The sequence below is a fragment of the Oncorhynchus nerka genome, linkage group LG11 (genome assembly GCF_034236695.1).
Source record: "Oncorhynchus nerka isolate Pitt River linkage group LG11, Oner_Uvic_2.0, whole genome shotgun sequence".
Lineage (NCBI taxonomy): Eukaryota > Metazoa > Chordata > Actinopteri > Salmoniformes > Salmonidae > Oncorhynchus > Oncorhynchus nerka.
In genome coordinates, this window is record NC_088406.1 from 17,066,143 (window position 1) to 17,078,989 (window position 12,847).

Sequence of the window (12,847 nt, forward strand, 5' to 3'; positions counted from 1 at the left end):
CCGACTTTATACACTGCACTCTTTGAGAGAGGTAGTTAGTAAACCAGGCCAAAGACCCCTCAGAGACACCAACTCCTAAGCCAGCTCACAAGAATGGAATGGTCTACAGTATTTTATTTTTTATTTTTTTTTACCTTTATTTTACTAGGCAAGTCAGTTAAGAACAAATTCTTATTTTCAATGACGGCCTAGGAACAGTGGGTTAACTGCCTGTTCAGGGGCAGAACGACAGATTTGTACCTTGTCAGCTCGGGGATTCAAACTTGCTACCTTTCGGTTACTAGTCCAACGCTCTAACCACTTGGCTACCCTGCCGCCCCGGCTGCTGTGTGTGATAAGTGACTCACAACCCAGCTAGCAATGAGGAATCGGCCCAGAAGCGGCCCTCTTCCGGGGGGCCGGAAGTGATTGAATCAGCCCGGAATCGGGTGTCGGACTCAGCCCGGAATCAAAATGAATGACAGCCCAGAATCGGCCCATTCCGTCTACCAGAATTCAGCCGACTCTGCTGGCATTTTACCAGAATCCCCCCCCATGACCCGATTTAGTCATTTTAAGTATTACTATTTTTCATTTTATACCCATCCACAAAAACGAATAAATGTCTGAGGAAACGTGTCAGCGTGCATGCGCCTAGCACGCCACAGGAGTTGCTACAGCACGATGGGACAAGGACATCCAGGCCGGGCTGGGCAAACCCTCCCCCAACTCTGACGACACTGGGCCAATTGTGCGTCGCCTCATGGGTCTCCCGGTCACGGCCGGCACAGGTCTCAAAACAGCATCTGTGATGTAGTGTCTTAGACCGCAGTGCCACTCAGGAAGTTCCATCCACAAAGGTTTTAATGCTTATCAATTGCCTTGTACAAAGTATCAAAATACTAAAATACTACACAGACTCTTAAAGTACATTTAAATGTTAAATGTATTTTTGTGGAATGTGGAAAATGTGGAATGTGGAGAGAAGATTAGAGTAGCCAGAGAGTAGCCCCAATCGGCCTGAGCCCCAAGTAATACATTTGGGCCAGATAACTCACACTGGAATCGGCCCGAGCTCAATCCCCGCATCCTAGACATAAGTAATACTGCGGAAGGCGGCCCGGAAGGCGACAATTTCCTCCTAATCAAACCGTTGAGACAGAGGGTGGGGGTAACATGAGTCACAGTAGGCTCTACTCTTCCACAGGCCAGGTTTTAGATCACACAGACTTTTGTCCCACTCTCCCTCACTCTCACACACACACACACACGCAGACACATAACCCCAAAGTCAAGTAGCAGTTTATAATAAATTTACCAGCGGTGGCCCACAGCAAGCATGTCAACTAGCATGGCCATCAGCTAGCATGGCCATCAGCTAGCATGTCAACTAGCATGGCCATCAGCTAGCATGTCAACTAGCATGGCCCACAGCTAGCATGTCAACTAGCATGTCAACTAGCATGGCCATCAGCTAGCATGTCAACTAGCATGGCCATCAGCTAGAAGTGGCCCACAGATAGCATGTCAACTAGCATAGCCCACAGCTAGCATGTCAACTAGTATAGCGCACAGATAGCATGTCAACTAGCATGGCCCACAGCTAGCATGTCAACTAGCATGGCCAACAACTAGCATGTCAACTAGCATCGCCATGTAAGGGAGTGCTAATTCTTATGCAGGTGACATTACATTGCTATAGCTGAGACAACGTATTTTCACAGTAAAACATGTTAGGTCCCATACAGGATATCTCTCACACACACACTCACTTAAATCATCCACAACACTGTCAAAACAGGATACATCCTAGCCACAGGTGCTAGCCGTCAGTTCGGCCACAACATCCCGAATATAGGGACGCACACACATTACACACACTAACTCCCGAGGACAGGGACGACACACACACATTACACACACTAACTGCCGAGGACAGGGACGCACACACATTACACACACTAGCTGCCGAGGACACCCAGATAAGACACCCACACATTGGCAGATCGCTAGTTTGTCTCCAAGTCTAGGCTCACACACCAAATCTCCCTCTCTAGCTGAACATGGTGTGACCAAGAACAGGCCCGAAGAGAGGGTTCTACGATGACGGACAAACAACTGAGCCAATGGCGGAAGACTACACCCCAGCCTGAACCAATCCAAAGATCCGATCTTCTAGAATCAACCTACTTTCTGTTCTGTATTTGAAGCTTGTGCTGACTGTTAGCGGGGCTTCTTTTTGCTGGTTCCTCATGAGCTAACAGAAGGGCCTGTATATACGCTGTACCAGATATCTTTACTCTGAATAAACTGTCGCTTGTCGTACAATCTACCACCTTGTCTGCATCGATCCTTGACCGACTCACCCTTCTACATATCCCATTATCAACAGCCATCAGCTAGCATGTCAACTAGCATGGCCATCAGCTAGAAGTGGCCCACAGATAGCATGTCAACTAGCATGGCCAACAACTAGCATGTCAACTAGCATGGCCATCAGCTAGAGGTGGCCCACAGCTAGCATGTCAACTAGCATGGCCAACAACTAGCATGTCAACTAGCATGGCCATAAGCTAGTGGCGGCCCACAGCTAGCAGTGGCCAACAGCCTGCATGTCAACTAGCATGGCCATCAGCTAGCATGTCAACTAGCATGGCCATCAGCTAGAAGTGGCCCACAGATCGCATGTCAACTAGCATAGCCCACAGCTAGCATGGCCCACAGCTAGCATGTCAACAAGCATAGCCCACAGCTAGCATGGCCCACAGCTAGCATGTCAACAAGCATGGCCAACACCAGTGGTAGAAAAAGTAACCAACATGTCATACTTGAGTAAAAGTAAAGATAACTTAATAGGAAATTACTCAAGTAAAAGTCACCCAGTAAAATACTTAAGTAAAAGTCTAAAAGTATTTGGTTTTAAATATACTTAAGTATTAGCAGTGGCCAACAGCCTGCATGTCAACTAGTATAGCCCACAGCTAGCATGGCCCACAGCTAGCATGTCAACTAGCATGGCCAACAACTAGCATGTCAACTAGCACGGCCATCAGCTAGAGGTGGCCCACAGCTAGCATGTCAACTAGCATGGTCATCAGCTAGCATGTCAACTAGCATGGCCATCAGCTAGCATGTCAACTAGCATGGCCACATGGCCAACAGCTAGCATGGTCAACCAGCATGGCCATCACCAGTGGTAGAAAAAGTAACCAACATGTCATACTTGAGTAAAAGTAAAGATAACTTAATAGGAAATTACTCAAGTAAAAGTCACCCAGTAAAATACTTAAGTAAAAGTCTAAAAGTATTTGGTTTTAAATATACTTAAGTATTAAAGGTATAAATAGTTTCAGATTCCTTATATTAATCAAACCAGATGGAGCCATATTATTATTATTATTATTATTATTTTAATTACAGATAGCCAGGGGCACACACAACACTCAGACATCATTTACAAATTTAGCATTCATGTATAGTGAGTCTGCCAGATCAGAGGCAATAGGGATGACCAGGGATGTTCTCTTGATAAGTGCATGGCCATTTTACAATTTTCCTGTCCAAAATGAACGAGTACTTTTGGGTGTCAGGGAAAATGTATGGAGTAAAAAGTACATTATTTTCTTTAGGAATGTAGTTAAGTAAAAGTAACCCCAAAAACTACTTAAATAGTACAATAAAGTACAATTGCAAAATGTAAATTGTCCGGTGGCGAATTTTATGAATTGTTCAGCAGTCTAATAGCTTGGGGGTAGAAGCTGTTGAGGAGGTTTTTGGTCGCTACGGTACCGCTTGCCGTGCGGTAGCAGAGAAAACAGTCTATAACTTGGGTGAATGGAGTCTAACAATTTCATGGGCTTTCCTCTGACACCGCCTATTATATACTGTTGAAGTCTGAAGTTTTCATACACCTTAGCCAAATATATTTAAACACAGTTTTTCACAATTCCTGAATTTTAATCCTGGTAAAAATTCCCTGTTTTAGGTCAGTTAGGATCGCCACTTTATTTTATGAATGTGAAATGTCAGAATAATAGTAGAGAGAATGATTTATTTAAGCTTTTATTTCTTTAATCACATTCCCAGTGGGTCAGAAGTTTACATACACTCAATTAGTATTTAGTAGCATTGCCTTTAAATGGTTTAACTTCGGTCAAACGTTTCAGGCAGCCTTCCACAAGCTTCCCACAACAAGTTGGGTGAATTTTGGCCCAGTCCTCCTGACAGAGCTGGTGTAACTGAGTCAGGTTTGTAGGCCTCCTTGCTCGCACATGCTTTTTCAGTTCTGCCCACAAATTTTCTATAGGATTGAGGTCAGGGCTTTGTGATGGCCACTCCAATACCTTGACTTTGTTGTCCCTAAGCCATTTCGCCACAACTTTGGAAGTATGCTTGGGGTCATTGTCCATTTGGAAGACCCATTTGCGACCAAGCTTTAACTTCCTGACTGATGTCTTGAGATGTTGCTTCAATATATCCACTTAATTTTCCATACTCGTGATGCCATCTATTTTCTGAAGTGCACCAGTCCCTCCTGCAATAAAGCACCCCCACAACATGATGCTTCCACCCCTGTGCTTCACGGTTGGGATGGTGTTCTTCGGCTTGCAAGCCTCCCCTTTTTCTTCCAAACATAACGATGGTCATTATGGCCAAACAGTTCTATTTTTGTTTCAGCAGACCAGAGGACATTTCTCCAAAAAGTACCATCTTTGTCCCCATGTGCAGTTGCAAACCGTCATCTGGCTATTTTATAGCGGTTTTGGAGCAGAGGCCTCTTCCTTGCTGAGCGGCCTTTCAGGTTATGTCGATACAGGACTTGTTTTACTGTGGATGTAGATACTTTTGTACCCGTTTCCTCCAGCATCTTCACAAGGTCCTTTGCTATTGTTCAGGGATTGATTTGCACTTTTCGCACCAAAGTACGTTCATCTCTAGGAGACAGAACGCATCTCCTTCCTGAGAGGTATGACGGCTGCATGGTCCCATGGTGTTTATACTTGCGTACTATTATTTGTACAGATGAACGTGGTACCTTCAGGATGAACCAGACTTGTGGAGGTCTAGAATTTTTTTTCTGAGGTCTGGGCTGATTTTTTGATTTTCCCATGATGTTAAGCAAAGAGGCACTGAGTTTGAAGGTAGGCCTTGAAATACATCCACAGGTACACATCCAATTGACTCAAATTATGTAAATTAATCATCATCAAATGTATTTATACAGCTCTTCTTACATCAGCTGATGCAGAAACCCAGCCTAAAACCCCAAACAGCAAGCAATGCAGGTGTAGAATGCTAGGAAAAACTCCCTAGAAAGGCAAGAACCTAGGAAGAAACCTAGAGAGGAACCAGGCTGTGAGGGGTGGCCAGTCCTCTTCTGGCTGTGCCGGGTGGAGATTATAACAGAACATGGCCAATTTGTTCAACTGTTCATAGATGACCGGCAGGGTCAAATAATAATAAGAATTAGCCTGTCAGAAGCTTCTAAAGCCATGACATCATTTTCTGGAATTTTTCAAGCTGTTTAAAGGCACAGTCAACTTAGTGCATGTAAACTCAAACCCACTGGAACTGTGATACAGTGAAATAATCTGTCTGTAAACCATTGTTGGAAAAATTACTTGTGTAATGTAGATGTCCTAAACGACTTGCCAAAACTATAGTTTATTAACAAGACATTTGTGGAGCGGTTGAAAAATGAGTTTTAATGAAAATGAAAAGGTGACAGAGTTAGAGAGATGTTTGTCATCGTTTTTCTTTAGTTTTGAAAACTCTTATTTTCTACATCGTAGAATAATAGTGAAGACATCAAAACTATGAAATAACACAAATGGAATCATGTAGTAACAAAAAAAGTGTTACTCTTGGCATTCTCTCAACCGGCTTCATGAGGTAATCACCTGGAATGCATTTCAATTAACAGGTGTGCCTTTCTGTCATTTCTTTCCTTCTTAATGTGTTTATGCCAATTTGTTGTGTTGTGACAAGGTAGGCGTGGTATACTGAAGACCAAGTCCATACTATGGCAAGAACAGCTCAAATAAGCAAAGAGAAACAACAGTTCATCATTACTTTAGGTAATGGAGGTCAGTCAAAGTGGAACATTTCAAAAACTATGAAAGTTTCTTCAAATTCTCCTCATCAACCTACACACACAATACTCCATAATGACAAAGTAAAAACATATTTTTGAAATGTTTGCAAAATTAGGTACAACTTCAAACTGAAATATCATATTTACATAAGAATTCAGACCTTTTACTCAGGACTTGGTTGAAGAACCTTTCGCAGCGATTACTGCCTCAAGTCTTCTTGGGTATGACACTACAAGATTGGCACACCTATATTTGGGGAGCGCCTCCCATTCTTCTCTGCAGATCCTCAAGCTCTTTCAGTTTGGATGGGGAGCGTCGCTGCACAGCTATATTCAAGTCTCTTCAGAGAGGTTCGGTCGGCTTCAAGTCCGGGCTCTGGCTGGTCCATTCAAGGACATTCAGAGACTTGTCCCGAAGCCACTCCTGCATTATTTTGGCTGTGTGCTTAGGACTGTTGTCTTGTTGGAAGGTGAACAATCACCCCCAGTCTGAGGTTCTGAGAGCTCTGGAGCATGTTTTCCTCAGGGATCTCTCTGTACTTTGCTCTGTTCATCTTTCCCTCGATATTGACTAGTCTCCCAGTCTCTGCCACTGAAAAACATCCCCACAGGATGATGCTGCCACCACTATGCTTCACCGTAGGGATGTTATTGGCCAGGTGATGAGCAGTACCTGGTTTCCTCCACACATGACGCTTGGCATTCAGGCCAAAGAGTTCAATTTTGGTGTCATCAAACCATATAATCTTGTTTCTCATGGTCAGAGTCCTTTAGGTGCCATTTGGCAAACTGCAAGGGGGCTGTCATGTGCCTTTTACTGAGGAGTGGCTTCCGTCTAGCCACTCTACCATAAAGGCCTGATTGTGTGTTTTAATTTAGGCAACTTTTTGCAATGAGCATGTCTGACGCTAAGGGCACTGTTTGATGAAGACACACATGACTCAAGAGGGAGCCAGAGCTCAAGAAAACCAGAAGAAAATAACCTGACCATCCTCCTCCCGCTCTTGCTGGCTTTCTCTCCTGAAATTGTCAGTAATAGGCTACATGAGGAGTCTGCAACCTTTCTCATGTGGAATGCCAATTTATCTTACCAATTCTACTGATCTGAGTGCCAGTTATGGTTTTCATGTGCACATCGTCATGGAACAGTTTAGTTTAATTTTTTATAACTCCTTCATATCTCAAAATCATTGTCATTAACTTAGTGCTAGCTTCTGATTCAGGATCTCCTAGCATCTTCCTCTTAGATCTCAGTTTTGCTTTTGACACCGTAGGCCACAACATCCTCCTGCAGCGTCTCAGAGAGCACACTGCTATCTCTCTAACAGCTCTGAAGTGATTCTCCTCCTAACTCTCCAATAGGAACCAATACATCACTATTGGAGAGATCAGATGAGAGGATTCTACAGTCACATGCGGTGTCCCACATGGGTCAGTGCTTGGGCCTATCCTGTTTTTAAATTACATTTGTATTTATTAGGGATCTTCCTGGGGTCCAATAACATTCAGGCACTAACATTGCATTAAAAAAAACAAAAGATAAAACATTACATCATATAACATTACTACACCACTACAATGCAAAATGTATAATACCACATACAACAATATTACAATGTACGGGTGTGTAGAGTGAATGTGCTAGCGCTTGTGTGTGTATCTCTTCACAGTCCCTGCTGTGAAGGCGGCAGGGTAGCCTAGTGGACTAGTAACCGGAAGGTTGCAAGTTCAAACCCCCGAGCTGACAAGATACAAATCTGTCGTTCTGCCCCTGAACAGGCAGTTAACCCACTGTTCCTAGGCAGTCATTGAAAATAAGAATATGTTCTTAACTGACTTGCCTAGTTAAATAAAGGTCAAATAAAATAAGTAAGGTGTATTTTTGAGCCCAACCCACATCAGCGACCTCATCTCAATCAGTGAGCCACCTAGTACTCTCCGCTCCAGCCACTCCCTACTGCTTCAAGTCCCCAAGACACGTCTCCGAACTATGGGGTGCCGAGCCTTTCGCTGCCTTGCCCCTCGTCTATGGAATAGTCGTAGTGATTTTGGCACCTAGCCCACTAATGCCCTTTTATCTGCCTTGATTTTAAATGGATGTTGTTTTTAATTGTATAGATTTTTTTCTCAGTAGAGCTTTGAGAGAACTCTAATGAAAAGCACTATACAAATTAAAATGTATAATATTGGTTTTGTATTATTATAATAATAATAATAATAATAATAATAATAATAGAGATACATTTTTATATTGTTCTAATTCTAAACATACAGTTACATAGTATTGTTTAAATATTCCCCATGTAATGTTAATGGTGCGCTAAATACATGGCTCTGCAAAGCACCTGTCAAATCTGCACCTGTAATTTGGACTTGGCATTAACTCAGTCTATTACCAGTAACACAACTCCCATTTCACGCACATCAGATTTCACACACGCACGGAAATAACTTGTTAATATTGTAAATCATTGATTTATTATCCTGTAGAATGAGCGGACGTGATCCCTGAGATCCTCATTGATTTGTTATCCTGTAAAATGAGCGGACGTGAGCCCTGAGATCCGATAAGAATAGAGAAAATTAGAATCCCTCTGGGATAAACAACCGTGTCAGCGTTCCATAATAACGGAGACGGGGGTCCTCGCTTCTAGGTCGTTTAAACTATAGCCTAAATCTACCACAAAAGAAGGAAAACGGTTCTAGGCGTTTATAATTGTATTTTATCCTCGACGAAACGCCAAAGGCGGTCATTTTAATAAATTAACTAACAGCAACTGCCCGTTTACCAACCTACAGGTTGCGCTAATAACATAGCTAGATTGTTGACAATCACATCCGAGTCTAGGCTATTATGCCTTTGCAACTACACTTGAAAGTGCAGAGGAATTAATTACAAAATCTGTGTTGGTCCTTTCTTTCTTTGCTCTGACGTTTTTCAATCATAAATTCTCCAGATTTAAAAAAAATATATATATAGATATATGATTTACCTTTTCTGTGTTTTGAACCGTTTCCCTGCTGACTGGAGTTGAGGTTTTGTGGTATTTCAGGACATTTCAGGGCGAGTTCGCCAATGTCTTTTTCTCACGCTTCGAAAGCACCAGCAGCAAAGACACAAATCCACCGAAAACTTCCGCCGCGGTCACGTGACTGATTACAATTAAAAAGGAGCACAGTCCGGTTTTCAGCGAGTCAACTTTTCAACCTTTGAAGTCTATATGCGAGAGAACACACAGACATACACATATTCTAGTAAACATAGACAGGGAACCAGTTCCACACAAATGTACGATTTGGAGATGAATCGCAGGCTAACAATTTATTTCTGGACATGCTAATCCTGGACATTAGTAGCAACATTTGTATGGGGACAATTCGGTCTGGTGCTTTGCAACCGTAGCCATTCTGACTAAAATTATCGTTCCATTCTGCGTGGAAACATAAAATAACAACACTGGGCATTGTATTCACATACATATTTCTGAGTGATTCTAGGACGGTGTGTAGTATCGTTTTCAACCACAGGAAGGCGACAAGTGACTGCTGTAGTGGAGAGGCTACAGCTTCTTTCACTGGCGCTGAAAATTAGGCCTATGCCTGCAGTCAGAGTCGATCTGTCCTAACAACTCTATATCGGCCTACGTTATTTCTTTCAATACATATGGATTTCCTCATCTGCAGGCAACTTCTACTCAGGCTATTTGAGTAGGCCTATATATCACACAAATCCAATCCCTTAGGACCAAGGCTAATATGGTTTATGGGATTGTATTGCCCTGAAAGTGGCATAGGTCTATTTGATTTTTTTCCCCACAAAGAAATTCAGCATGAGATGATTAGGCTACACAATAAAGAAGTTGGATGCAGATTATAAATGAACTTTATTGTCCTAGGGGAAACATGGTCTATGTAGGACACAGTGCTACAGAATAAAGACTGTACATTATAAACCTATGTCCCTCCTTTTCCATTGTCTCGCAGCTGTGTGGAGGTATCGGCATAGCCTGTAGCGGAGAGGGGTGGAGGAGAGGAGGAGGGGAGATGGGGTGGAGGAGAGGAGGAGAGGGGTGGAGGAGGGGGGGTGGAGATGGGGTGGAGGAGAGGGGTGGAGGAGGGGAGATGGGGTGGAGGAGAGGGGTGGAGGAGGGGAGATGGGGTGGAGGAGAGGAGAGGGGTGGAGGAGGGGAGATCGGGTGGAGGAGGGAGATGGGGTGGAGGAGGGGAGATGGGGTGGAGGAGAGGAGAAGGGTGGAGGAGGGAGATGGGGTGGAGGAGAGGGGTGGAGGAGAGGAGAGGAGGAGGAGGAGATGGGGTGGAGGAGAGGAGGGAGGGGAGGAGGGAGAGTGGTGGAGGAGAGAGGAGGGGTGGAGGAGAGGAGGAGGATGGGGTGGAGGGAGGAGAGTGGTGGAGGAGAGGAGAGGAGGAGGGGGAGATGGGGTGGAGGAGAGGGGTGGAGGGGTGGAGGAGGGGAGATGGGGTGGAGGAGGGGAGATGGGGTGGAGGAGGGGAGATGGGGTGGAGGAGAGGGGTGGAGGAGGGGAGATGGGGTGGAGGAGAGGAAAGGGGGTGGAGGAGGGAGATCGGGTGGAGGAGGAGATGGGGTGGAGGAGGGGAGATGGGGTGGAGGAGAGGAGGAGAGGGGTGGAGGAGGGGAGATGGGGTGGAGGAGGGGAGATGGGGTGGAGGAGAGGGGTGGAGGAGGGGAGATGGGGTGGAGGAGAGGGGTGGAGGAGGGGAGATGGGGTGGAGGAGAGAGAGGGGTGGAGGAGGGGAGATCGGGTGGAGGAGGGGAGATGGGGTGGAGGAGGGAGATGGGGTGGAGGAGAGGAGAAGGGTGGAGGAGGGAGATGGGGTGGAGGAGAGGGGTGGAGGAGAGGAGAGGAGGAGGAGAGATGGGGTGGAGGAGAGGAGGAGGGTAGAGGAGGAGAGTGGTGGAGGAGAGGAGAGGAGGAGGGGAGATGGGGTGGAGGAGAGGGGTGGAGGAGAGGAGAGGAGGAGAGGGGTGGAGGAGGGGAGAGGAGGAGGGGAGATGGGGTGAAGGAGAGGGGTGGAGGAGGGGAGAGGAGGAGAGTGGTGGAGGAGAGGAGAGGGTGGAGGAGAGGGGTGGAGGAGAGGAGAGGAGGAGGGGAGAGGAGGAGAGGGGTGGAGGAGAGGAGGAGGGGAGAGGAGGAGAGGGGTGGAGGAGAGGAGAGGAGATGGGGAAGACAGGAAAGACAGTGACTCACCCCTGGTCTAGCATCCATGGTGGGGTCGATCAGAGGGTGGCAGCGAGACAGGCCTTCATGCGCAGTGTGTAGCCTTTTAAACTGAGACAGTGGTACAGACACACAATTTGGGTTCATTATATAAAGAATGTGGGGTTCCAGGTCGTAGTTGCCTGATGACTAACACTGAATTTAATTTCACTGCTCTATCAATCGCTACATACATTGTCTGAATCTGCCATCCTAGAAGAAATTTTTGAGACTTCATTTCAAAATGAGGGGCGTTGTATAAAACTAATTATTCAGCGATTGGATCGTCTCTAACAAATCTAACCAATGAAAACATTTACGTTGCTTATGTCATGTAGGCCAGCTCTGGCCCAACACATTGGTTTGTGGGACCAATCAGAACAGTCAGAATGTGTTTGCGATCTATAAATTATAGGGGAGGGAGGCAAATCCAGACTCATTGTGGAGAAGAAACATCAGTTTGGCCAGAGTGATGTGGACAGGTAGCCAGGCAACAGGTCACCGTTTGCCTTATTTACAGTGCAGGACAAAACAAAACAAAAATTGACACACTTTTAAAAAACACGAGGCTTAAACTGGATTTTAGACTAGGCCCTTGTCTTGGGCAGGATTAAGGGAAAGATGACTGGAGCAATGTACAGAGATTTCACTGATGAAAACCTGCTCCAGAGAGCACAGGACCTCAGACTGGGATGAAGGTTCACCTTCCAACAGGACAACAACCCTAAGCACACAGCCAAGACAACGCAGGATTGGCTTCGGGACAAGTCTCTGATTGTCCTTGAGTGGCCCAGCCAGAGCCCAGACTTGAACCCGATCGAACATCTTTGGAGACCTGAAAATAGCTGTGCAGCGATGCTCCCCAGCGATGCTCCCCATCCAACCTGACAGAGCATGAGAGGATCTGCAGAGAGGAATGGGAGAAACTCCCCAAATACAGGTGTGCCAAGCTTGTAGCATCATACCACAAGAAAATGTGTGGCTGTAATCGCTGCCAAAAGGTGCTTCAGCAAAGGACTGAGTAAAGTGTCAGAATACTTCTGTAAATGTCATGTTATTTGTTTTTTTTTATAAATTTGCAAAAATGTCTAAAAACCTGTTTTTGCTTTGTCATTATGGGGTATTGTGTGTAGATGAGGGTGGGGAAATGATTTAATCCATTTTAGAGTAAGGCTATAATGTAACAAAAAGTAGAAAAAGTCAAGGGGTCTGAATACTTTCCGAATCCACTGTAGGATAAGTTATGTACGTGCTGACATAACTAATACGCCCCGGTAGTCTTTTCCCGACTGAAAACAAATGTAACAGAAATGACCCTGCGTGGATACATGGATTATGTGGGCAGCGCTACAGCTTTATTTGATGTAAATGAGTTTACTGTATATGAATGAGAAGTGTGTGTGTGTGTAGGTGCTTTACTAAACCTACTCGGCTCTTACTATAGGGCAAGATTTAGCCCTGTGGCAGTTCAAAGAACAATCATGTCCCTTCAGTGGCGCCTGTCCCAGAAGTCCCATGGTAGCCAAACATAATTACT

General features: G+C 45.1%; 1 protein-coding gene across 7 annotated transcripts in view; it reads right to left on the minus strand.

Annotated features, from left to right (window-relative positions):
• The window catches only part of LOC115125746 (arf-GAP with Rho-GAP domain, ANK repeat and PH domain-containing protein 1-like), a 183,461-nt gene extending 174,263 nt beyond the window's left edge, over positions 1 to 9,198 (minus strand). For 4 of the 7 annotated variants that reach the window (XM_065024259.1, XM_065024261.1, XM_065024260.1 and 1 more), the window contains exon 1: positions 9,067 to 9,196. The gene's annotated coding sequence lies outside the window, so the exon portion shown is untranslated. Of the gene's footprint in view, positions 1 to 9,066 lie in introns of all 7 variants that reach the window. The other 3 variants (XM_065024262.1, XM_065024264.1, XM_065024263.1) reach the window with 2 other exon arrangements.
• Positions 9,199 to 12,847: the final 3,649 nt, after the last annotated feature.